Here is a 26,502-nt window from a genome sequence, read left to right as displayed (position 1 = left end):
CTTTCTTTCTTTCTTTCTTTCTTTCTTTCTTTCTTTCTTTCTTTCTTCCTTCCTTTCTCTCTTTCCCTCCAGCACTGACAGAACAGTTTCCAACACATAGCAGGCACTTAACAAATGCTTACTGATTGATTATTTATGACTTCTTTATGTTCAAAGACATCAAAATTTTTGTAAAGTTATTATATGATACTAAAAATATGAATACACCCTAATATCCACTATGGACCTTAATATAGTGATTCAATAATAACTTTAAGTCTATTATATCTATTTTCCCCAAATTCTGCTTGAATCCATAATTTCCTTCTTGTTTATCATGAGTATCTCAAGGGGAACATTAAATTCACATATAAGTAATGCCTTAATATGAAGGTCTCTTTGCATTTCAGTTAACTTTTCCTTTAAGTACTTAGATGGTATTCAGTTCATCACATGTATATTTAATTTGTGTTCAAGGAAGGAATCTAGTAATTCAAGTAGTTTTAGCAGAAGATTAAGTAATTATTATTGTAGAATGTTAACCTCCAACTGTATTTTAATATAACCTTTTCCTTATCGAAGATTTCTAGAAATGTCATCTTAAATTTTGTGGGGATAGACAAATGTTCTAGGGCATGGGGTGTGGTGGTCTATGCCACTTTGAAACTCTCTCTCTCTCTCTCTCTCTCTCTCTCTCTCTCTCTCTATTTCTAGGAATGTTAAGTTAAATAAAATTGTTTCTTCCAGATATGCCTTAAAACCAATGTACAGCATTTATATTTTTATTTGACAAATTCCTTTAAGTAGAATGTAATTTTCTTGTTCATTTCTTTTGATAGTTTGAGTTTTTATTTTTGTTTTGTTTGATAATATATGTAACTGTCACAAGTCTGAAGAAAGGAAGGAAGAAAACATTTATTTATCATCTACTATATGCCAGGCACAGTGCTAATTGCTTTACTAATATTATCTCATTTAATTCTCAAGACAACCTTGAGAGATATGTGCTATTATTATCTGCATTTTACAGTTGAAAGAATTGAGGCAGCTAGAAGCCAAATCGCATATGTAGGTGTCTGAGGCTACATTTGAACTTAGGTCTTCTTGAGCTCAGCACTCTCTCTAATGAAGGAAAGGGGAACTAATACTGAGATAGAGCTCATTATCCTCCCCTCCCCACCCCAGAGTTTAACAAGGAGAGGTAGCCTTCTCTATGGACTGTCACTCTGCCAAATTAGCTGGAACCTTCGTCTTCAATCTCACCTCATTTACTGGCTTCTGATCTGATGGTTAAAATGTCCATTTCTCTCCTATCCTTAAAGAGAAAAACAAAATGACTAACCACCCCCCACCATTTACATTCATCATGCCATTTCTTTTTAAAGCAATCGGGGTTAAGTAACTTGCTCACGGTTACACGGCCAGGTGTTTCTGGGTGGATGCTAAGTGCCTGAGTCTGGGATTCGATCTCCCGCTCATCCCAACCCTCGAGCCGGTGCTCTCACTCTCTGTGCTAGCTGGCCGCCCCATGCCATTTCTTAACACATTTTTTCTCCCTTAGTATTCATGATAATTTTTCTTCCTTACTATTGCTTTTCAATTTCCTTTACAAGACCACCATCTACCTTTTGGCCCTAAAGAGTGGGTATCTCCCTTTCTTACTCCCTGAGATTCTGTGTAGGGCTTCTCCATGATTAGCAAGCCACTTTCTAGGTAGTCTCCCCTATCCCTGGGGTTCATTTATCATTTCTTGACAGACAAATCCCAAATCAGCTCTAATTATTCTTCAGGACATAAAATGCAGTCCTGCGTTTTCAGCTACCTGCTGGGCCTCTTGATTCTGATGTTCCACTGGCATCTTAAGCTCATATTCAATGTGCAGTTTCTGAACTTGGCCATGGAGGTCATTCATCATTGTTTCCTCCAAACCAAAATTCCTCATTGCTAGGGAAGGAAGTAGTTTCTTTTTACTCACCTTCCTTCATAATGTTAGTCGTCCTTGTTTCTTCTCTCTTCCTTGTCCCCTTTAGAAGTATGGTGCAGAAACACAGCTCATGTTAATAAGGCAGCTCTCCTCCCATCCCCAAGTGAATGACCTTGGTTGTGGGTGTGGTAGAGTGAAGACTACATTAGGGCCACTTTAGCTGCTTCTGGCAATCTTCTAAGATCTGATCCCCCACCATTTAAGAAAAGCATTCAAGGAATTCTTTTACTTTCCTACTTAGCTACTTTCTTAGACTTCACCTTTTCCAGAAACTCATCATTCTGTGAGATGAAATCAATGCAAAAACTCACACCTCCTCAGATGTTTCCCATCCTGGCTACCTGACTTTTTCCTGCCCCAATCTGGTAATTACTTCTTTCCCCTCCCCACCCTGACCCCCTAATTTTTCAGCTTTGCATTAGGTGCTGACTCCTTCCCTAGATTGTGAGCTCCTTGGGTGAGCTTTGCCTTTCTTTGTATTCCTAGAGCTTACTATATTGGCTGATACATAGTTGGTGCTTAATAAATGTTTATTGACTCTGACTGATAGATTCTAATAGAATCTTGACCTCTGTGTTAGCACATTTGGAGAGAATTTATCATATCTTTGCATGGTGATAGGTCATAGGAAGCTGTGCTTACTTTGTATCCTTATACAACTACATAAACACTACTCAATAAAACAACCAACTTATATATTCAGGCTTCAGTTGCTCCAATGTGCCAGATTAAAATCTTGTCTATGATATTTGGTGGATCTGGCAAGTGTTGGCACAATGGTCTTCTCATTCAGGAAGTGATAATGGAGAGGGGTATGTTGGTTAATGTTTAACAGCCAACTCTCTGAAAATACATGACATACTTTTAAGTTTAATCTGCATTATTAACATTTTCTCCATTGCTTCTTAAGTTTAGACAATCAAAAAATCAAGGTCTGATATGTAACATTTGATGCTGTCTGAGTTGAAATTTTAACAAGTGGCTCTTGCATGGCCCTATTGAGACCCCTCCAATGCTATAATAGTCTGATGTGGGTCTCTAGTAATCAAATGCTGGTGAATTAGAGACCCTTGGGGATAAATTTCATCATAGGACCTGGAGAAAATGTCCCATTAAGCACCTCTGTATTAGGCAATATTTTTGTATTTTTGGTCATCATTAACAAATATTATCCTTGTCAAAAGCACCTAAGTCAAGTTAGCACATATTCAATCTATTGGGTCATCTGTCTTTTCCAGTCATACCATGTTGACTTTAAATGACTAATGATGAGTCTTTGTGCTGCTGGATGACTATTGTACATAATTGACAAAAAGAATACTTTTCCACATTCTTGTAAGGTATTACTCTGTCAGGATAAAAACAACATCTTCCCCTTCTCCTTCTGCTTAAGTACTGCCCAAGGTACCCAGCCATGTTTCATCAGATAGAGGCTTTATTGTGGATGCAGTGTCTGAAATAGGACTTTTGCTTGGAAATCACTCTGATTCAGGCAGGGGTTAAAATGGGGCTAGGGGTAGTGTTCTACTACCTGAAAAGGCATTGCTGGATTAGATTTAGGAAAATCTGAAGACACAACTTCCTGGTTTTTGACTATTTGCCTGTACTAGCCAAAATGATGCAAGACTTCTTAGAAGAAACTCTTCTCACCTTGAGGCCCCTTTTATACCCTACCAGGGACCATGCCTGGAACCCTTTTACAGATGAGGAAACTGAAACAAAATGGTTAAAAGATTTGTCCAGAATCACATAGCTAGTAAGTGTCTGAGGTGAGATTTGAACTTGAGTCTTCTTCACTCCAGGCCAGATGCTCTATTCACTGAACCACTTTGCTGCTGTTTTACATGAGCTTTCACATGTATCCATTACCTTAGTTCATACTACTATTGCTTCTTGCCAGGAGGCTCTTTGCTGGTCTCCTTTCTACCAGCCTCTATCCTGATCCAATTAATCAATTCTCTATACAGTATATCTGTATCAATCCCAATACAATATATCTGAGGCATAGATATCATTGTGTCACCCCACTCAAAAATCTTTAGTTCTCCCCATTGCCTCTAACCTTAAGTACAAACTCCTCTGCCTGGCATTTAAAGCCTTCACCCTCCAGTTCTAGCCAACCTTCTGTAACATTTCACGGTACTCCCACTTACTCATTCAGTGTTCAGCCAAACCAGGTTTTCCTGGGACTTGGGTTCTTTTCCATCTCTGAGCCTTCATACAAACTTTCTCATGTTGTTCTCTTCATCTCTATTTCTTTACTCTTAGAATTCCTAGCTTCCTTTGAGGCCTTTCCTCGAATGCCACAGCCTCCATGAAACCATGCTTAATCTTCTTTTTGTTCCCTCCATACACACACACACACACACACACACACACACATATGTATATATTCCCCAAAATACTGCTCTGAGGTGGAAGACTGTTTCATTTTTAAATTTTTAAAATTTTAGTATCTTGCATAATGCTTTGTACAAAATAGTTGCCTAATAAGTGTTGAACTGAATTGAATTTCAAAATCATTGAATCATGGAATCTTAGAATAGATTTCAGGTTTCATTGACTTCAACCCTTATCTGAATAGCATCTGAATCCTCATGATACTGCACCCAAAATGAAATCACTCAGTCTTTACTTGGAGACCTCTGAATGACATGGTATCTGTTACATATACAATCAGTTTATTCTGTCTTTGAACAGTTCTGCTTTTAGGAAGTTTGTCACTGTGTTGAGCAAAAATTTACTGCCATTGCTTTTCATTTTCTGTCTAGTACCCCAGAACAAATCTATTGGTGAAGGTCCATCACACCTCATCAAATTGTAAATGGATGCTAACATTGCTACTACTATGTCTTTTAAGGGGGTATGCTCAACTACATTTACCTGCTAAGTAGGTGACAACATTTTTCTTACAGGAAAGTGGATTAGGTAATTTTATTTTTTCTTTTTTGCTCAATAATAACAAGTACTGTCCCTATAAAAGACTCTACAGTCATGTTAGCACATACTCCATCTTTCCCAGTCATGTCATGTTGATTTTCAAGAACTGACTATGACTCTTTTTTTTTTTTTGCTGCTGGGACTATTACCCATATCTGACAAAAAAGAATATTTTCCATGTGCTGGTAAGGTAATTTTCTTTCAATATAAAAATATCTTGTTCACCTTTCTTCTTGATTAAGTGTTGCCAAAAAGGTCTAAATTGAGCCTCTTCCCCCCTCTTCCCCCTTTCATACTTCACCTAGGAATTCAGTTATGAATCATGAATCAGAAGAGTTAATTTTTCTTTTTCTTTTCTTTTTGCTGAAAGACCACAGAACCCACAGAAAATTTCAAATCAAAGTAACCTGGTACTTATTTAAACATTTGTGTTAAAGAATTGTCCTTTCTCACTGTTTTTTTAACCTCTTGTTTCATTCTCCTGTAATTAAGTCATTCACTTAACAAATATTTATCTTCCCATTTCTTTTAAATTTGCATCTCTTACCTCTCAGTCTCTTAAACTTTTAAGTAGCAGTAAAGAACTTAGAATAACAGAATTTCAGAATGGGAAGGTACTTTCAGGTCAACTAGTCCAGTACTATTCAAAACATGAAACCCTTCCACACCATCCATCCCTGACTAGTGATCACCTAGGCCCTGATGAAACATCCTTAGTGACTAGGAACTCACTAGTGACTAGGAACATCCACATTTGCATTTTGTCTTCATCAATACTATTTTTGTTGGTGAGAATAATCATTTCTTTTATTCAACATATATTTTTATAAGTTCACACTATGGAAAATTCACTCTATTAGTTACTTGGAAAAAAGACAAAACAAAAATCATTGTTTATCAAAGTCATCTTTCCCCCTGTAGCAGAGTGCTCCCTGGGGCAAAGTGAATTGGACTATTTGTTCTTGGTTTTGTATTTTAGGGATGCCTCCTACTGCTTGCTGCAGGGTCTGTCATTTGGGCAGTAATTCAGGGAGGCAGTTAGTGGGAACGAAATCAGCTCTATCAGGTGCATTCCCAAGGCAGATAGGTGGAACTGTCTCCTTACCATTTTGTGACTTCTTTCCTCTTTCAAGGCTACCCATGATGTTTATTTTATCCTGATCTTTAGGGCACAATGCTCTACTTAGTATGATTCTGTTTTGTAAATCTCATTTTCTAGGCTTAAGCTGCTTTTTTTTAAGCAATTGGGGTTAAGTAACTTGCTCAAGGTTACACAGCCAGTTATTTCTGGGTGTGGTGCTAAGTATCAGAGCCCAGATTCAATCCCAGGTCATCCTGACTCTGGGGCCGGTGTTCTTACACACTGTGCCACCTGGCTGCCCCTAAGCAATTGGGATTAAGTAACTTGCTCAAGGTTACACAGCCAGGTGTTTCTGGGTGGGTGCTAAGTGTCTGAGCCCGAATTTGATCCCAGGTAATCCCAACTCTGGGGCCGATGCTCTTACTCTCTATGCTACCTGGCCACCCCATTAAACTGCTTTTTAAACTTGCCAAGAGAAACATGAGTTGAATTGGAAATATTCCAATTCACATTGGTACTGAGGATGACTGCTCAAAGGCTCATGAGCTTCCAAGAAAGTGATATGAAGCAATGAACTGATGTTTTGGGCAACTGGATAAAGCAATAAGTAGAAATTTTCCCAAATATAAGAAGTATAGAATAGAAGCCTGAGGGTAGATACACTAGAATATTCTAAATCTGAGCTTTGGGAATAGGGATGAGGCTAAATGTGTTTATTGGCTGTATACATTGTGGTGTGTATGTGTGTGTGTGTGTGTGTGTGTGTGTGTGTGTGTGTGTACACTCGAGTGCAATGAATTATGATCTAATTGTTAAATTGTACATTACTTTAAGGTCCATGGTTTATTTCATAGCTAGATAGCTCGGTGGTACAGTGGATAGAGTGCTATGTCTAGAGTAAGAAAGAATCATCTTCCTTGGTTCCAATCTAGTTTCAGATACTTAATAACTATATGACCCTCAGCAAGTCACTTACCCCTGTTCATCTTGGTTTCCTCATCTGTAAAATCAGCTAGAGAAGGAAATAGCAAAGCATTCCAATATTCTTTGCCAAGAAAATCCTGAATAGGGTCACAATGAGTCAGATAAAATGGCTGAACAACAAAAAAACAAAACCCTTAGTACAATGTCATGTGTATGTACATGCTGACCCTTCCTCACTGCCATATTCTTCTCAATCCGGTTGATTTTACCTCAGCAATATCTTTCATATGAATATCTTCTTTTTAGTTTTACTATCACTATGCTGGTATAGCCCCTCATTTTTTTCTCATCTGCATTACTTGGGTGACTAAATTTGAGTATGTTATAAGATATTGATACAATTCATTCTGTTTTTCAAAATTTTCTAATGATGCTTTGTAATGTGTATATAGTGTCAGCCCAAGGCAGGCTTGTTGGTCCTGAGATACTGCATATATGTAGGGAGACATGACTTTCTCTTGATTGGGTTGCTTTTTAGAGAGAGAAGCAGATAAGAAGACAGATGGAGTAAATCAGGAACTTTAAATGTAAAAAGGGGTACCCCAGAATGACAAACATATGAAGGAAGGTCATTATCCCAATATGCCCTTTAGTTTTTCAGCAATCACACTCCCAGAGACTGCCAAGAGTGGATTCATCAAATGAGATGGTTATTTCACTGATTGAACTGAGATTTCATCTGATTCCTGGGTCAGAGAGTCCTCTAACTTCTGTGCATTCTATCTCTTAAATTAATCTGTATGGCTTCTGTAATTACTGTTTTATTTATTTGCTTTGATAAATATGTTTGCTTTTTATACGTGACTGCCTTTTGTATAATAAGCATATAGTTAACAGAGAAGCTAAAACAACTGAAATTAAACTAATTATTACCCTTCAGTCCTGGGACTGAATTCCTTTCCATCAGAGCAACTAGGTAAAGTGGCTTTTATCCTGAATCCCTAAGGAGATCTATCCCTAGACTTCAAATATTTGATATGTAATATAGTCCCAAGTGCAACACCCCTCTAAAAGAAAGGAGAGAGAAGGAGGGACAGTTAGACATGATTTCTTTCCTTCTCCCCATAAAGCTGAAACACTAGTCTCCCTGAAACATAGAATGAGGATGTTCCAGATGTTTCTAAAAGTCAACATTACATGGTCCATTTTATCAAACACAGGGTGATTATTTTTAGTTATTTCTAGGTCAAGTACTGTTGAGGGTGGGGTTTTAAAAAGGTCAGCTTAGCTCTGGAAGAATCACTATGATATGGTGAGAAAATTACTGGCTTTGTCAGTAAAGACTTTAATTTGAATTCTCTGATTCTAATTCTCTGGTACTAGTTCTGTAATCATGAATGAATTAACATTTGAGAGCTTCAGTTTCTTTATTTGTAAAATGGCTCTTTTGTGAGGCTCAAATGTATACAAAGTACTTTCTAAACATTAAGGCCTAATCTAATAATAATATATAGCATAATAATATAATAAATATTAGTCATTATTTTATAGAAGAGGCAAACTGATATTGCTATGCTTGGAATCAGAATGAGCTGTTTTCTTTCTTTTAAAAAATCTTCTTTATTTTGTTCTGAATTTAAGAAATAAAACAAGCATTCCAGACAGTATATAATACCTGGGAGTATACCTGCCAAAACCAACCCAGGATCTACATGAACAAAATTATAAAAAAATATACAAATAGTATCAGATTTAAATAATTGGAAATATATTAATTTTTCATGTACAGGTAGGGCCAATATAATAAAAATGACTATTTTGCCTAAACTAATTGATATATTCAATGCCATTCCAATTAAATTACCAATTTTTTTTTACTGTTAGAAAAAAATAACAAAATTCATTTGGAAGAACAAAAGGTCAAGAATATTAAAGGAGCTAATGAAAAAATGTAGGAAGGAGATTTAACAGTACCAGATCTTAAAGTATATTGTAAGGCAGTAATTATCAAAACTATCTGACCCTGGCTAGGAAATAGAATGGTAGATCAGCGGTACAGTGTAGACAATTTACAGCACCAAATTATTATAGTAACCTTGTATTTGACAAGTATAAAGACTTAAGTTTTTGGGATAAGAATTCATTATTTGGTAAAAATTGTTGGGAAAGCTGCAACGTAGTCTGACAGAAATTGGTCACAGACCATTATCTTATATTATTTACCAAAGTAAAGTCAGAAAGGATACAACATAGATATAAAGAGATTTATTGCAAGAAAAATGAAGAACATGGAGCATATTCCTAGCAGATTTATGGACAGGTGAACAATTTATGAAAAAAAAGAGATAGAGAGAAGTGTAAAGAGTAAAATGAATAATTTTGACTAAATTAAATTAAAAAGTTTTTTTTTTTGTGCAAATAAAGCAAATGTAGAATGAAGTTTCCAAGACTCATCTCCGACTTTTACTTGTTTTGTGACTCTGGGCATGACATTTAACCTCTAAGTGCCTTAGGTAGTTCCTAGGTTTTATTTATTAAGTCTCTCAGAGGGAGTTTCTAAGAGGAAGGTTTTTCCACAGGGGTAGAAAATTACCTTAAGCCCTGAAAATTAATTGTATGTCATCACACAGTTATGGATGCTTTTATATAGAGATGCAATTATAGATTCACAAAGCTTCTAAAAATGCTTCACTGTTTGTCTTTATAGCCCCAAGCTGACCATGTTGTAGCCATCAATAATCTAAGTAACAACATTCAGGAAATCTTTCTTATCTTAAATAAAACAAATAAAATGATTTTCAAAATCACAACATTTTTGAAAAAAATTATATGCCTTTTTTCTGAGGTAGAGTAGAAAAGTAACTTACTGAAAGCATCTCTAATAAACTAATTTATGACCACTTGAGATTCATCTGTTTCCCAGAATTTGTGAGTTGAACAACAGCAGAATACTACTTGCATAGGGTTTAGAAACAACTCCATTACATAGGATGGTGTAAGCACAAACAAGGTGGGACTTTTGTTGTTTCTTTTCTGGAGTTCAGTTTCCCAGGCTCAGGCTAAATTGTAGACATCTGAAGGATTAATATCCTCTGAACCCTGATAATTCACAGCTGTGCCTTCTGACTGTGTCATTCAGAGGCTGAGTCTTTGTTATATATTCTGGAAGGTTGGCATTTTACTTTGGGGTTTCACTTATGAGAAGGACCTTTTGATTTCCTGGACAGTACTCTGAGAGTAGCCATTTGTTAAGAGCCCTCCGACTCCTCAGAGGTTTGTGCTCTCCCAATCTGGTGGTGTATGTATGAGATTGTACTATTTTGTTCAGACAGTAGGAACCCTGTCTGTTGAACCTGTGCTAATTTCTCTGTTTGTATTTTCTCTATTTTCATGGTGCTGACCTTTCCCCTGAACTAGTGAATGTAATTAAAGATGTTGACCCTTTAAAGTTGCTTTCCTTTAGAAAAACAGATAAAAGAACCTATCCTAGCAGGTTATCTTGGGTATGCTAGGGTGCTTGCTACTATAGATGGGTGTTCGAATGATTCTTGACCTTAGGGACAGCTAGGTGGCACAGTGAATAGAGCACTGACTCTGGAATCAGGAGGACCTGAGTTAAAATCTGATCTCAGACATTTGACACTTACTAGTGTGACTTTGGGCAAGTCACTTAACCTCAATTGCCTTGACTTCCCCCCTCTAAAAAACCCCCAAAACTTAATGCTATCTCTGATTGAAAGAATTATGTCATTGGGACAGACTTCTGGTTACTTGGAGAACTATTTGCAGTAGAAATCTTCCACTGGAAAAGAAGATGAGGAATATTTATGCTTTTGTTACACATGGTACGTGGGATTAGAAATGTATGAGCTATAACCCAGACTCTGTCACTAAGTGCCTAAGTGGTCTTGAGGAAGTAATTTTATGGTCCCTGCCTCAGTTTTTCCATCTGTAAAAGAATTAACTTTTGTATTGAGATATCTATTATCTATTTATATAAATTATATTTGTTTAATAGAACTGATTTTTATTAAAATAAACTATTATCTTTTGTATTACAGTACATGTTCCTTGTTGGGGGGTTGTTATGAGAGAATATACACACATACATGCATATATCTATCTCTATAAATTATAAGATGGTAAGCAGACTAAATATAATTGCTTAAATGTCTCATGATCCCAAAGGAGTGGGTTTCCCACCGAAAACCAAAACAAAACATTGGAGAAAGTTTGTTCAGCATAAGAAATGAAATGAATCTCCATTATTAACTCAGAACTGCTAGTCAAATATAAAATGAGAAAAATGCAAACTCAGATTGCAGTGTGTATAAATGAAAGAACTATGAATATGATTCAGTACTCCTGACTTGTGTTTGTACCAAGACTATATTCCTTCTGCTAAAGCAGTACATGTTGAATTTGGAAATCAGAATGGGGATTGGATGAGGAATGTTTGTCAAAGTTACATCAGGACTTATTTACTAAGAATTTATTTATATCAGACTGGCTGCTACAATTATACTTGTTAAGAAACAAATATTGCTCCTATTTGAGAATATTATGCTGTTGGAGTAGACTTGCAATTTTGAGTAATTTTAGGAGGTTATTATGCAATGATGCATTCCCTAGGGTTTGGAAAGAAAACATATATAATGTAGTGAGCTGTTAGGTTTGAGAGATCATTTTATATTTATTAGAGCACTTGATTCAGGGTTCTTAACTTATGTTGTCATTGCATCTTTCTATGATTCAGAAGCTAATGGAAAGTGTTTGTGCTGTCAGATTTATAAGTGCCTGAGACTCTATGTAACATCCTTGTCATTTTTTTGGTCCATATACATACTGTGTCTCATTTATTGGATATTATACTTTTCTCAGGTTAAGTTGTTGATTGTTTTTGGGGATTGAGGAAAGGTAGCATTCATAACTCTGATTTTAACCACATAGAGAATTTCCAGGATGAAAGCTTATTCCACTGATGTAAATCAACAGTTTAGAGTTTTAAGAGGTATTGAGACCTATGTGAATTACCCAAGGCTCCACATATATTATGTATCAATGTCAGGATTTGAATCAGGGTCTTTTTAATGGCAAGGCTGTCTCTCTAACCACTATTTTGAGGTTACTCTCATATTATTAAAAAGTTTTAACCTGTTTTAAAAACAAATGTTAAAAAAATTGTGTTTTTTTACGTGCAACTTGGAAATAAGATATATAAGCACTGTGGTATAGAAAGCCATTTGCCCTACCAGTAAACTAGGGGGAGGGGAAGAGGGAGGATATGAGAGAGCAGATCAGGGGAAGGGGTTTTCAGTAGGCCCGCTATCTTCAGGTAGGGGAAAGATGAGGAGAAAATTTGTAACTCAAAATCTTGTGGAAATGAATATTGAAAACTAAAAATAAATAAGCAAAAGATTAAAAAAGTTTTTACCTGATGTCTTTCCCTTTGAAAGATACTTATATGATGTGAAAATGTCCTAAGGAAAATGAAAAAAAATGTTGCCAGTCATTCAGATGTTTCTTTTTATCCCCCATAAAAATGTCATATGTGCGTATTCAGAAACCTTTGGAAGATTTATGACATGCTTTATTTTGTATCAGAATGATTGACGTATAAATACAGTCAATGGGACTTACAGATGGTCTATGAATTCAAGTCTCTAATTTGAGATTCTAGTGAAAGGCTACTAGGCTTTGCAGGGACTAGCAAGGAATAAACAGTTTTGAGATTACAAAATTTTGAGTTGGAAGGAACATGATAAACCATTTAGCCCCAAACTTTCATTTTGCACATGGGAGAACTGAGGTCTGGAGATATCAAGTTATTGTACAAAGTCAGATATATAAGAAATAGTAGAAGCAACATTAAAAACAGGTCCTCTGAATCCAAATTCTCTCCCCTGTTCTGCCCTTTCATTTCTGATACCTTGAGAGAAGATTTTGATCCAGGTCACAGAGAACCCCCCCCCCCTATTAGTGCCAATTTAGAAAGTAACATTTAGAATCTCATTCACAACTTCATATAATTAATCACATTAGCAAATCATAATTGTGGTTAATTTAAAGGCTTCTTGAAAATACATTTCCATTGCTTCAAGGGTACCTGGCAAGCACCTAGTTAATAGTGCCAATCTCCTTTTAGGTAAACCTCCATTTGTTTTATTGTTCACCACAAAAATCTAGCAAAATAGCTGACTTAGCATCTCAGAATCTCAGATGTGGAATAGGCCTTAGAGGCCATTTCTTCCAACCCACGCATGAACAAAATCCTCTACACAACATTCTCAACTAGTTCTCATTCTGTCTTTGCTTGAGTACCTTAAGTAAGGGAAAATTCATTATCTCTTTAGGTAGGCCATTTCATTTTTGGTCTCCTCTAAAGAGTTTCTAATATCAAGTCTATTTTATTTTATTTTTTACAATTTTCACCCACTCCTCGTGGTTCTATTCTCTGTGGCTAGCAGAACAAGTTTTATTATTTTATCCCTATGACAACTCTTCAAAAACTTTAAGATAGTTATTATGTTACTTAAGTCTTCTCTTCTCCAGAATCAACATTTTTAGTGTCCTCAAATGATCCTCATGTGGTATGATCTCAAAGCACTTCTTCACCATCCTTTCAGCCCCACTTTGGATCCTATACAGTTATCAATTTTCTCCCTAAAATGTGATGCCCAGAACTGAACATAACATTGCAGATATGGTTATGCTAGGGTATAATAGAGAAAAATTATTTTCTCCCAGCTCTTAGGCAAGTTCCTTAAAATATCTAAGATATTTTAAAAAGTTTTATTTATGTGTTTGATTTTTACATCCCATGTATTTACAAATTACTTCAATTTTGTGAGTGGTCTCTTGTCACAAATTAAATAAAACTAACAATACAATAACTTTACCTGAAAATGCATGCACTATTTCGTATCTTCCCTCTACCTTTCCATTTAAGAAAAAATTAAATCTGTTTTCTCTCCCTCCCAACCACATACTCCATTGGAAAAATGAAAAAGAAAAAAACAAATTTCTTGTAATAAACATGCGTTGTCAAGCAAAACAAATTCCTTCTCTGACTATATACATCACATACATATATTATATAATATGCTATCATTATTGTTCAATTTTTCAGTCATGTCCAGCTCTTCATGATCCTGTGGACTACAGCATGCCAGGCCCTTTTATCCTCCACTATCTCCCAAAGTCTGTCCGAGTTTGCATTCACTCTTTCCATGACACCATCTATCCATCTTAACCTCTACCACATTCTTTTCATTTTTCCTTTCCCAACATGAGGGTCATTTCCAATGAATCAAATCTTCTCATTATGTGGCCAAAGTATTTAAGCTTCAGTATTTGACTTTCTAGTGCATAGTGTGAATCAATTTCTTTAAATATAGACTAATTTGATCTCCTTGCTGTCGAAGGGACTCTCAAAAGTCCTCACCAGCAACACAGTTCAAAAGCATTTATTCTGTGGCACTTAGCTTTCATTATAGTCTAACTCTCACTCTATATTGCAAGTGGGGGGAAAAACTAGATAGATTTGATGGATCTTTGTCAGCAAGGTAATTTTTCTGCTTTTTAGTATGTTATCCAGATTCACCATAGCTTTCCTTGCAAGGAACAAGCATTTTAAAATTTGATAGCTGTAGTCACTATGTATAGTGATCTTTGAGCCCAAGAATATAAAATTTGACTGCTTCCATTGCCATTGTGCCACTCCCCTGCCCATTATATGCTAAACACACACACACACACACACGTGTGTAATATCATTCTGTCTCTTAATCCATTGCTTTTCTGTCCAATACCTTGGTGTGTTTCATTATTGGCTCTTTGGAATTACGAATGGTCACTGTATTGATCATAGATTCTTACAGCTTTTAAAGTTGTTTGTTTTTGCAGCATTATTATTACTGTACAATTTGTTCTGTTTTGGCTCATTTCATTCTTCATCAGTTCATAAAAGTCCTCAAAATAGTTTTTTTAAATACATGGCTATTATAGTAGAAATTATTCTTGTGTTTTGATTTTTTCACTCTTTATCAGTTCATAGAAGTCTTCCCACGTCTCTTGTAAATCATCTTATTTCTTCATTTTTTACAACATAATATATTATATTATATGTATATTATATATGTATAATATATTATGTTTTATGTTATTGTATGTAATATATACATATATCATGTATATTACATATGTATAATATCTTATATTATAATATAATACAATAGTATTCCATTACTTCCATGTACCACAATAGAAATTGCAATAGATATCTTGGCTGTGATATTGCTATCAACTTACATGAACCATCGTTAAGCTATGCCTTTCCCCATCTTGCCTTTATAAAATTGAACCCAAATACAAGATTTAAAATTTTTCACTATTAAATTTTGTCTCACTTGATTCAACTCAATATCGTAATTTGTTAAAACACTTTTGGAGGCGTTCTCCAGATCGTCCTCACGTGTTCCTCCTTCCTCCGAGCTAGTCTGCGGAGCTTTGCTGTTGCTGTCAGCATGTCTGCTGGAAATGCCAAGATTGGGTACCCAGTCCCCAATTTCAAAGCTACCGCTGTTATGCCTGATCCGCAGTTCAAAGACATCAGCCTTTCCCACTATAAACGGAAATACGTTGTGTTATTCTTCTACCCCTTGGACTTCACCTTTGTGTGCCCTATGAAGATTATTGCTTTCTGTGATTGAGCTGAAGAATTTAAGAAAATCAACTGCCAAGTGATTGGCGCTTCAGTGGATTCGCACTTCTGTCACCTTGCCTGGGTCAACACGGTCAAGAAGAATGGTGGACTGGGAGCTGTGAACATCCCATTGTTGTCTGACCCCAAATGCATCATTGCTCAAGATTATGGGGTCTTAAAGGCAGATGAGGGAATTTCATTCAGGGGTCTCTTCATCATTGATGAGAAGGGGATCCTTTGCCAGATCACCATCAATGACCTTCCTGTGGTCCGCTCTGTAGATGAAACTCTTCGGCTTGTCCAGGCCTTCCAGTTCACAGACAAATATGGTGAAGTGTGCCCTGCTGGCTGGAAACAGGGGAGTGACACCATAAAGCCTGATGTTCAGGGGAGTAAGGAATACTTCTCCAAGCAGCAGTGAGCTGCTCTCGGTAGCCACAGAGGGTCCTCTTCCTCCCCCCCCTCTCCCCCCCCCCCCCCCCACCATGGGGCCTGCTGACTCCCTAGCTACTGTCTGCAGGACAAATGTGCTTGATCTTCACCAGCCTTTCAGCTGGAAGGTCTCTGTAGCAGGAGCCCAGGCAGTGTGGGGTAGCTGGTCATGCCCTCTGCTCGTGGGGCCTGACTCATGCACATCATTCCTCCCTCTCGTGGGGCAGTAGCCCACCAGCTGAGCCTGCCAGCTCTCTCACTCTTAATGACCAAGCAGCTGTGTTAGCATTGTACCATAGTCACCTCTTTGGGCTCAAGCCCATCTTGTTTTGTAGCTCTATTAAACTTGTCCTAAGGGGAAAAACATTTTTGGATCCTGTTGTCAGATGTGTTAGTTATCTTTTTGTATCATCTTTAAATTTGGCAAGTATACCCTCTATGCCTTTATCCAAAGCATTGATTGAAGTGTTAGGTAACAGTGCCAAACTGATCTTTGGAGTAATTCTCTGAAGATCTTATTAATGGCTATTTTGGGGGAGACATCTAAAAATAGCCATTTGATCAGTTCCAAATCTACCTACATAGTTTTATCATCATCTAGTCTACATCTCTTCTTATTTTCCATAAGAATAATATGAAAACTTGTCAAATGCCTTGCTAACATCTTAGTATTTCTACAGCATTCCCCCAGTTTACCAGTTTGTCAAAATGATATTAGTCTGGCATGACTTGTTTTTGATGAAGCTAAATTGACTTTCGGTGATAATTGCCTCTTTTTCTAGACTCATTAACCACAGTTTAAACAATACATTCTAAAATTTTGATTTGAATCTCACTTGCCTCCTTTTTGCAGGAACTGGTCTTTTCCCCTAAAAAAATAGAAACATTTGTCCTCATCATTTTCAGGATTTTTTCACAAAATTTCTTCTGAAATCCTTGCCTTCAATCAGTATCAGTTAAGAAAATACTGCCTCTGCCCCTAAGATTTTTAGTTTCTTGGACAAGGTTTCATAATTTTTAGCAAGGCTTTCTATATTCATTCTGGCAGTATTGCTTGAACACACATGAATCATCAGAGGTGGTTGGTAGTCAGATAGTTTGACAAGACTTGGGAAATTCTCTTTCACATCTTGGATAAATGCCCCAGGAAGACAGCAAATCTCTATTGTTGTTATCAGGTCAAAAAATGGCTGCCTCAATACCCCTATCATTAACGACCAGCACTCACTTGTTGTTTCTCTATAACAATCAGAATATACTCATTTGGATAATGTATTTGTCTCTTTGTGAATAGGGTAGAAAAAGCAAATTTGAAAATGGGGGTAACAAATCATTATTATTACCAACATAATAAATTAACTATCCTGAGACCCCATTGGGGAATATTTCTGAAGGGTCTCAATTTCTTCCTGCTTTGAGACTCTGAGATTATTTTCCTTGGATTCTGCAATTGGACCTGAGATGGACTCAATAAATTTCTATTTGTCCAGTAAAGGTTTACACAAGGAAGGCCATTTTACCCTGCTCTGAAGAAGGATTTAAAAAAAAGAAGTTTCCTGTGTTTAGATTCAACATTAGGAGCAAATGCTAGTCTTGATGAAAATAAATTTTATTTTCATGTCATGATATACACTTATGTTAACACTGAAACACATTGAATCAATTTTTTTTCCAAACAAACTAGTAAAATTAGAAAACACAACAGTCTTTAACAGCCTGTAGCATGAAATACCACTGGCTACAAAGAGGTATTTAGCCATTGAAGCATTTTGGCAAAAAGACAAACTATTTTTCCCCCTTTCCAAGTCCTTTAAAATAGCTTTTATAAATGCTTAGCTTCCCCTGATGGTGAGTTCACCATTAATCACCTTTATGACATTTTATATTTAGGCCATGGATAAATCCATGGGCCCTAATCAACCACTTTCCTGAGGAAATTGGCCAAATCCTGACTGGAGGGGGGATGAATCACAACAACTTTCCATTCAGACAAATCTCTTTTCAAGTGCCCTTAAAGCTTTTACTTTTCCATACACTAGCAAAGACAGCCACACAGGAAACAATAATAGTTTAATCTCTTGAAAAATTTCCTTCCTGCATTGCAGTACTCTTTCAGACAGGTAGTCAGACCAAGCCAAAGAAAATTAGCACCAGCCGATGCCAAAAGCAGGCAGTTACTTGAACTTCTTAGTTCCATCCCCTCCCCGTCCCTGGATATTGAGTATGAAGAGTGCTCTCCTCACCTGATCACATTATGGCCTTTCTGATTGTGTTCACCCGTGATGTACTCGAGAGAAATACCTTGCTAATTAAGTACATGAATGAAACTTTTGTAGTCCTATTCTCTTGATTTCTCCTCCCAGAGTTCTCTTGAAATTTTACTTGGGTGGAGGAAAGGTTATTAGTAAATATTTATTTCTGAGGCAAATGTAATTCCTCAGAAGACAGAATAATTGAAAGACTAGGTCTGAGCTTATCACACTGAGGCTATATCAATGAATGAGGGGCAAGGTAGAATCATACAAATATCATTGGATAAAACAGAGATTTTTTGTTAAATGTTTCTATGTCATACAAGATGCTTTAAAGCTCCATGCCCATCAAGGATAGAAATGACTGACCTTCTATTACTTCACTTCATTCCTTTGCCACTATCACAGGACCTCAGATCTTGTTATATTCATAAGTAAGTATTTAGTATATTCCAACTATGGTCAAATATACCTTAATATAAATGAAAAGAGAATATCATTTTGGTTCTCATTTTTAATATTTGTATTTTTAAAGCTTGGTTTTTAACTTTTAAAAGTTAATTTTAGTGAAGCTTTAGTTTCTTTAGGATCAAATGAGATTATATTGGTAAAACACTTAATGCAGGGTTTGGCATATAGTAGGTGCTTATTAAATGCTTATCCTCTCCCCTTTATTTTGTTGGATAAATAAAAGTAATGCCTGAGTATTCAACAAGTTTTTGCTTTACCATTAAAAATAACATTCCCTGGGAACACACTGTATATATCCTGTGTATTCTTATCATTATATTCTTCCCTGACCACTGTTCCCTAATATATGTTGTTTCCCCTCATTAATATGTAAGCTACTTGAGGATAAGCACTGTCTTACTTTTGCATTGTATACTTAGTGCCTACCACAGTACTTGCCATATAGTAGGCTTTTTCATTTATTTATTTCATTCCTTCTTTTTGATAGCTTTGTTTCCTTTGAATATTTGACCCCATGATGATGAAAGACCCAACAGCTCAGTAGAGCACATCAATGCACTGCTGGTTGGCTGTTGACTCAGGAACCTCCATCTTCTGACTATGCTGAAATCTATGGCCAGGCCACTGGTAAGTTCTTTCATTAAGAACCAGACTCTAACCCAGGTTTGCTTCCTGAATTCTATTATTAATTGAACAGAAAATTGTAAAGCATCATTCTTTATGGGAATGGGGAGGAGAGACATTTCTCTTGAAATCTCTCTTCTCTTCCCTCCCACTTGTTTCACTTTCTCTCACAGTCCATTATGTTTTGTAGTCATCAAGCATGTTTCTTAATCCTTTCATGTGCAAATAGATTGCTCTAACATCTATAATTTCATCAGAATATTTATTGGTCATTAGATCCTTGATCAACCCCTCTCTGTACCTACATTTTCCCATGTGATATAACATTAGACTTAGAGCTACAACACCTGGGTTTGAGTCTTGGTTCTATTTACTAATTTACTAATGAACTAGGTCACATGACTAGTTTGTGGTAAGTGTGTGAGGCCATATTTGAACTCAGGTCCTCCCGACTCCAGGGCCAGTGTTCTATTCACTGCACTACCAGATTCTAAAAGTTTTGTTTCTCCAGGTGAATTTTGTTATTTTATCTCGTTCTATAAAGTAACTTTTTAGTAGTTTGATTGGTATGATACAGAACCTGTAACCTAATTTAGGTAGCAGGTAATTGTTTTTTTATATTAAAAGAATAAGCCATGAGCAATAAATATTCCTGAAATTATTTGTCTTTAATTCTCTAAGGGGTATTTTGAAGTTCTATTAATATGTCACCCTGAGTATCTTTTGGTAGCTGGATGCTCCAATATTTTCTACATGCTCTATTTATTTTGAGTGGAATTTCTACCTCTTCCTGATAGATTTGTTGGCAATATACTGATTCTGCATAGTTTATTTAAGTGAGTATTAAGTTGAGCAAGTAGTAAAAACATTACACTGTTTGGGTCCTCTTCAGAACTCAAATTTTTTCTTTGTATTTTTAAAAATATTTTAATGTTGCCTTTTATAATTTTTTTTGGTATCTCTCATTACTAACTCTCCCAGCCCCTTTGTAAAAGCCCTTCCTTATTACAAATAAATATAATCAAGCAAAACAAATGAACACTTTGGCTATGTCTGCAAAGGAACATTCTATTCTACTCCTATCATTCAAAATTACCTACTTGTCAAGAGGTGGAGGCAAACTTCATTCATCATCAGTCTTTTAAAGTTATGATTGTCTAAGTGTGGTTCATAGTTCTGACGTTCAAATTTTACTGTGGTCACTGAGTAAATAGATCTTCTTGTTCTGCTTATTTAATTCTTTTTTTCATTAGCTCATACAAATCACCCCAAGTTTCTCTGAATTTTTAACATTCATCACTTTTAGGGTACATTATTTCATTAATCATATACCACAATTTGTTCAGTCATTATCGAATTGATTGAATGCAAAACACTCATTATGTGCCAATATTAGGAATACAAATAGAAAAATTTATACAGTCTTTATTCCTAAGCTTGCACTGTGTAGGAGACAATGAAAAAAAAGTTCAGCTGTAGGGTAGATGGAAAGGTCCTGAAGCCCTAAAGATCCATTGGCAGGCCAGATGGTGAGGTTCATGGATTCTTAAGCTATATCATTGTCAGAAGATTTTGATAGGTGTCTGCAGGTCACAGAGACAGGGTAGATGATAAGGCCAAGAAAAGGAGGCAATGGCCAAGCTAATTATAAGGTTTAGGATTCTTTCATGTTACTAGAAGGAAGAGAGTTGGTGACTTCTAGTCATTCAAGCAATGTGAACTCTTAAAGAGCTTTGATGGGTTCTGACTGTCCCCGTTGTGGGAGGGGTGAAAGGGAAAAGAAAAGGGAGGGAAGATGTCCCAGTGGTGGTGGTGAGTTCATTCTGAACTGGCTTTTGTATAGTCTAGGTGATAAGGCAGAAAAGATTGCTTGAGACAGATAGAGGAAGCAAGATGTAGAATGAGAGATATGAGATAAGATGCAGGATGTGATCAGCCAGAAAAGTGATCAAAGAAGACTGCATTGACTATGCACCATGGACTTCTTTGTGTACCTTCAGAAAACCCCCATTCCAGAATAACTCTCTCCCTTCCTTTTCCTATTCCCTATACTTATCTAGATGATAAAGGCACCTCTGGACTACATGATATGCTAGGCATTTCAGAGTCATGCTTGCTCCTTCCATTCTCTTGTCCTCTTCCTCCCCATTCCATAAAATTGTATTAAAACCAGATTTTTAAACTGGTCAATGACCTTTGCCTCCTATGGGAAACAGGGCTGCTATGCTTCTTTAGGAGAGTATGGCCTGCTCCCTATGCTCTGCCTCCCACATGGTGTAATAGTAATGTAATTTAAAGATTCCCCTGCATTGGCTTGGTTTTTGGTTTGATTGTGTTAAAACCCAGAGCTTGTTAATCCCACTTGTGGGATGGACTTGTTGACCTGAAAAGAGAGGGCTGGTGATGTAAATTTGGAGAGACACAAGACAAGAGAGAGGCAGAAGAACTTTTTAGAAGCAGCACCTTTGGAGGCAGAGAGAAACTGAGAGGATTGCTGAGGGCCACTTTGAATTGCCCAGGACTTTTGAGACCTGCCACCCAGAGCTGCCAAGGACTGAGGAGACATGGCTGTTATGCTGGTACTTTGTCTGTCTGTTTTGATGTCGTTTTGCCAGATTTGTCCTCTGTTGAAGGACAGTCCTGTTGTTGCAGAAGTTACAAAACCTTGCTGTTGGTTCAGAAGCCCTGAAGAAGGATTTTCTTGTTGTATGTTTACAGAAATCCTGGAAGAGGGTTTTGCTAATGTTTTCAGGGGTCCTAGGACTGTTCTGCAGACAGAGAATGAATTAATGAAGAGACTAGCAATGTATCTTGTGGCCTTGCTAAGCTTTGTCTCCCCAGGAACAAAGATTGCTGAGAACTTGCCTCCTGTCAAGATGAAGAAAAGACCTCCATTTGGGTATTAAGTGCTGTGCTTAAGCTTGTTGTAACTCTGGAGTAGATTCAATTGTGATTCAGGGGTGGGGAACTTTTGACCTTTTTGTGCTCTGTGATTGAACAAATGAATGTACTTTACTTGTGATTGGAAACTAATCTCCATTTGAGAAGAGGGGCTTTGTGATGGACTAAATGAATGTACAGCCTAGGGGTGGAGTAGTATTTAGAAGAGGGTCTTTGTGATTGATTAAATGAATGTAACATCCTGGGGTGGGGTAGTACTTGATTAAATCAGGTAGTACTTGGAGACTATTGAATCACATTTAGTAAATGCTGTATTTTGAATGATGTCATATTTTGATCTTCTCTGTTCTTAATTTTTCACTGAATAAAATGGAGAGCACCTATGCTGGTATTTTGAACCTTGGGAAGTTGCCTTTGCTTTACATTACATTACACATGGAGAAGAGTCCATTGGGGCTCTGCCTCACAGGGAGCAGGTCTGCTTGGGTGCATCACTCCAATAAATGCCTTTCTTTAATTTGGAGACTGTCCGAGAGAATTTTTTTTCAAGATATTAGGTCCCCTCATCTATTCTTCACCTTAGAGAAGGGACAAGTATGAGAGGATGAGAAGAAAGAGGGGGGAGCCATCCTCTTTCTTTCTGTCTCTGTCTCTCCCTTTCTCCAAATCTCCACTCCCCTCCCTTCCTCTCCCCTTCCATCCCCCTCCTATCTTCTCACATCCCCTCCCTTCCCCTCTCCTCCCTTCTCCTCTCTCCTCCTCTCCTCTTTATTTTTTTTTCAAATGCTTTATTAACTTGTGGTTTACATCATTCATTTCAGCCAGATTTTGAGTTACATTTTCCCCCCCATTTTCCCCCTACCTACTGCCCCAAAATAGAGGTCCCACAAGATATCCCCTCCTCCAATCTGCTCTCTTCCACATCTTCTCCAATACCCCCTTCGACTTTTCCAGTAGGGCATGGTAGATCTTTATGCCTCAGTGCCTGTATATCTTATTTCCGAATTAAATGTAAAATAGTATTAATAATAGAATATATACATACATATATATATATTTAAAAAATTGATTTTAAAACTTTGAATTCCAGATTCATTCCCTTTCTCCCTTGTCACGCACCCTTACTAGGAAGATAAGCAGTTAAGTATAGGCTGTACATGTGTAGCTAATGCAAAACATTAACATAGCAGATATATTGCAAAAGACTGACTATATTTCCCTCCCTCCTTTCCCATCTCCCACTTATTCTATTCTCTACTTTGATCCCGTCCATTTTCAAAAGTGTGTGCTTCTAACTTCCCCCCCCCAACTGCCTTCCCTTCCATTATTCCCCCACTCATCCCCTTCCCCCCTACTCTTCTCTAGGGTGAGATACTCTATTTAGTGTGTATTTCATTCCCTCCCCAAGCCAAATTCAACGAGAATAAGGTTGACCCATTCCTTTTTGCCTTCCTATTCTTTCTCTCCATTGTACCATATTCCCTTGCCTCTTCTATATGAGATAGTTTACCCCATTCTTTCTCTCCCCATCTCCTTTTGTTATATTCCTCTCTCACCTCTTAATTTCACCTTTTAAGTATCATCCTTTCCTATTAAATTGGTTCTGTGCCCTCTATCTATGTATTACCTGTAAACATATATACACACATTCACATATATATTCATATGCCCATATACGCCCCTGTATATATATATATATATATATATATGTATTTTTTCTATTGCCTTCAGCTATTTTCATACTGAGAAAAATTACATCAGTTATAATTATTGTTTTTCCATGTAGGAATGTAAATAGTTCAACCTTGGTAAGTTCCTTATCATTTCTTTTCCCTGTTTACCTTCTCATGTTTTTCTTGCTTCTTGTATCTGAATGTCAAATTTTCTATTCAACTCTGGTTTTTTTCCTCAGGAACACTTGAAGTCCTCTATTCCACTGAATGACCATATTTTTCCCTGAAATATGATGCCCAGTTTTGCTGGGTAGGTGACTCTTGGTTTTAATCCCAGCTCCTTTGACCTCCAGAATATCATATTCCAAGCCCTTCGATCCCTCAGTGTAGAAGCTGCCAGATCCTGGGTTATCCTGATAGTGTTTCCACAATAGTCAAATTGTTTATTCATGGCTGCTTGTAATATTCTCCCCTTGATCTGGGAATTTCAGAGCCTGGCTATGATATTCCTAGAAGGTGGTGATCGGTGGATTCTTTTAACATCTATTTTGCCTTCTGGTTCTAAAACATCAGGGTGGTTTTCCTTGAGGATTTCTTGGAGGATGATTTCTAGGTTCTTTCTTTGATCATGGCTTTCAGGTAGTCCAATAACTTTTAAATTATCCCTCCTGGATCTATTTTCCAGGTCAGTGGTTTTTCCCATGAGATATTTCACATTGCTTTCTGTTCTTTCATTTGTTTGGACCTGTTTAACAGCATCCTGATTTCTCATAAAGTCATTAGCTTCCATTTGCTCCAATATAATTCTGAAGCAATGATTCTCCTCATTGAGCTTTTGAGATTCTTTTTCCATCTGTCAAATTTGGCTTTTTAAGGCATTCTTCTCCTCATTGCCTTTTTGAGCCTCTTAACCATTTGAGTTAGTCTATTTTTTAAGGTATTATTTTCCTCAGTCAGGCTGTTGACTCTCATTTCATAATTTTCTTGCATTGTTCTCATTTCTCTTCCCAATTTTTCCTCCATTTCTCTTATTTGCTTCTTAAGGTCTTCTATGGCCTGTAACTAGCTTGTATTTTTCTTGGAAACTTTTGGTGTAGGAGTTCTGACTTCACTGTCTTCTTCCTGTTCCATGCTTTGATCCTTTTTATCACCAAAATAGGAGTATAAAGTTGGGGTACCCTGTTTATTTTGCTTGCTCATGTCACCACTCAGTCACTTGAGCCCTGGGCTTTTTGCCACAGTAGTACTCTGTCACCAGACAGGGGAGCTTTGAACTAAATGCTTGGGTTTTCTCAGCTGCTGAAAGTATTAGTTGGGTGCCCTCTTTGAATCCTCCACATGCTCTGGCAAGCTGGTAGTAGCCCCCAGGACCTCCACCTAAGACTGCAATCCAAATGCAAACAGGTTAAAGCAAGAGCGATTACCCCTCAGACTGGTCACTTGGTCCTCCTGAAGTCTGAAATCCAGGAACTGAAGCTGCCACTTGTGGTGGCTGCATTGCCAGTGTACCTCATCTGCTTCTCACTCCAGGGGCAAAGGCTGACCACAGTTCTGAACTACTGGATCCCAAAGCCCACACTGCACTGACCTCTCACTTTGTCCTTTGCATCTATGTGTTGATAATTCTGGAAACCACCACAGCTGCTTATGATTTGAATTCCTTCCAGCAGGTGGTTCGTCAGGCCCACCCTGGGGCTAAAACCTCTGCCTTTTGTGGGGCTGGGCTGGGCTCCCAGAGTGCTGGCACTGGCCGATTCCTGCAGGCCTGCCAGGGTGTCCTCAGTGGGAGGTTAGCTTCTCTGTGTCATTTTGTGGTTTCTGTCCTCCAAAGTTTGTTCAGAGTCACCAGTTTACATGAATCGGTTAAGGTGGAAGACAGAGCCCCGCCAAAGTCCTGTTTCTACCCCGCCAACTTGACTCCACCCCCCTTCTCTCCCTCTCTTCATAAATGTTTGTGTGGATGTGTGTGTGTGCACACACACACACACACACACATAGAGAGACAGAAAATTATTAATATGACAGAAATTGTTAATACCAAATGTAAAATGGACTGCCACTCCCTTAAATGATCCTTATAATACAGAATTTTAGTGATATCCTTATACTCCTACTCTCAAGATATTTACTCTTGATTAGGTTGAACTGAACCATAATCTATGTTTTTTCTCCTCCACCCGGCGCCCCCCCCCCATATTGCCTTTTGGGGAGCTTAGCTCAAGTTGGTTCTTAGTTTCTAGTGTCTTTGCTCCCTTCCATTGGGATTCATGGCATGAAGGGAAAAACAACCAGAATAAAGTGGTTTTCCTTGACAGGATTGCCAAGGGCCACTGAGGTCTCATGCCCAGGCCTTACTTTTTCACCTCTTTCCTCCCCATCTTATCTTATAAAGTATAAAATATTTTTCATTGATCTCTTTGGTTGGGAAATCCACTTGACAGCCCCAGGCTAGGAGATTTGCTACCCTGCTGTCTCAGTTAAAGACATTTTATTCCTTAACTCATGGTTATGATTTATCTTTGTACTTGACAGTACAT

The 26,502-nt window shown here is 37.3% G+C and overlaps 1 long non-coding RNA gene and 1 pseudogene across 2 annotated transcripts in view; both read left to right on the top strand.

Annotated features, from left to right (window-relative positions):
* LOC138151353 (uncharacterized) overlaps positions 1-26,502 on the top strand; it is a 117,778-nt gene that overhangs the window by 41,802 nt on the left and 49,474 nt on the right. For both annotated transcript variants that reach the window (XR_011165798.1, XR_011165797.1), the window contains exon 2: positions 19,255-19,394. This is a non-coding gene — a long non-coding RNA (uncharacterized lncRNA). The remainder of the gene's footprint in view (positions 1-19,254; positions 19,395-26,502) is intronic.
* LOC138151352 (peroxiredoxin-1-like) lies at positions 15,361-16,069 on the top strand (annotated as a pseudogene).

This window comes from Petaurus breviceps, unplaced genomic scaffold (assembly GCF_028583685.1).
Source record: "Petaurus breviceps papuanus isolate PSGF00001 unplaced genomic scaffold, PetGlider_PUasm1.0 90897, whole genome shotgun sequence".
Taxonomy (NCBI): Eukaryota; Metazoa; Chordata; class Mammalia; order Diprotodontia; family Petauridae; genus Petaurus; species Petaurus breviceps.
Note: the sequence above shows the minus strand (reverse complement) of the source record. Positions and strands in the feature narration are given on the sequence as shown.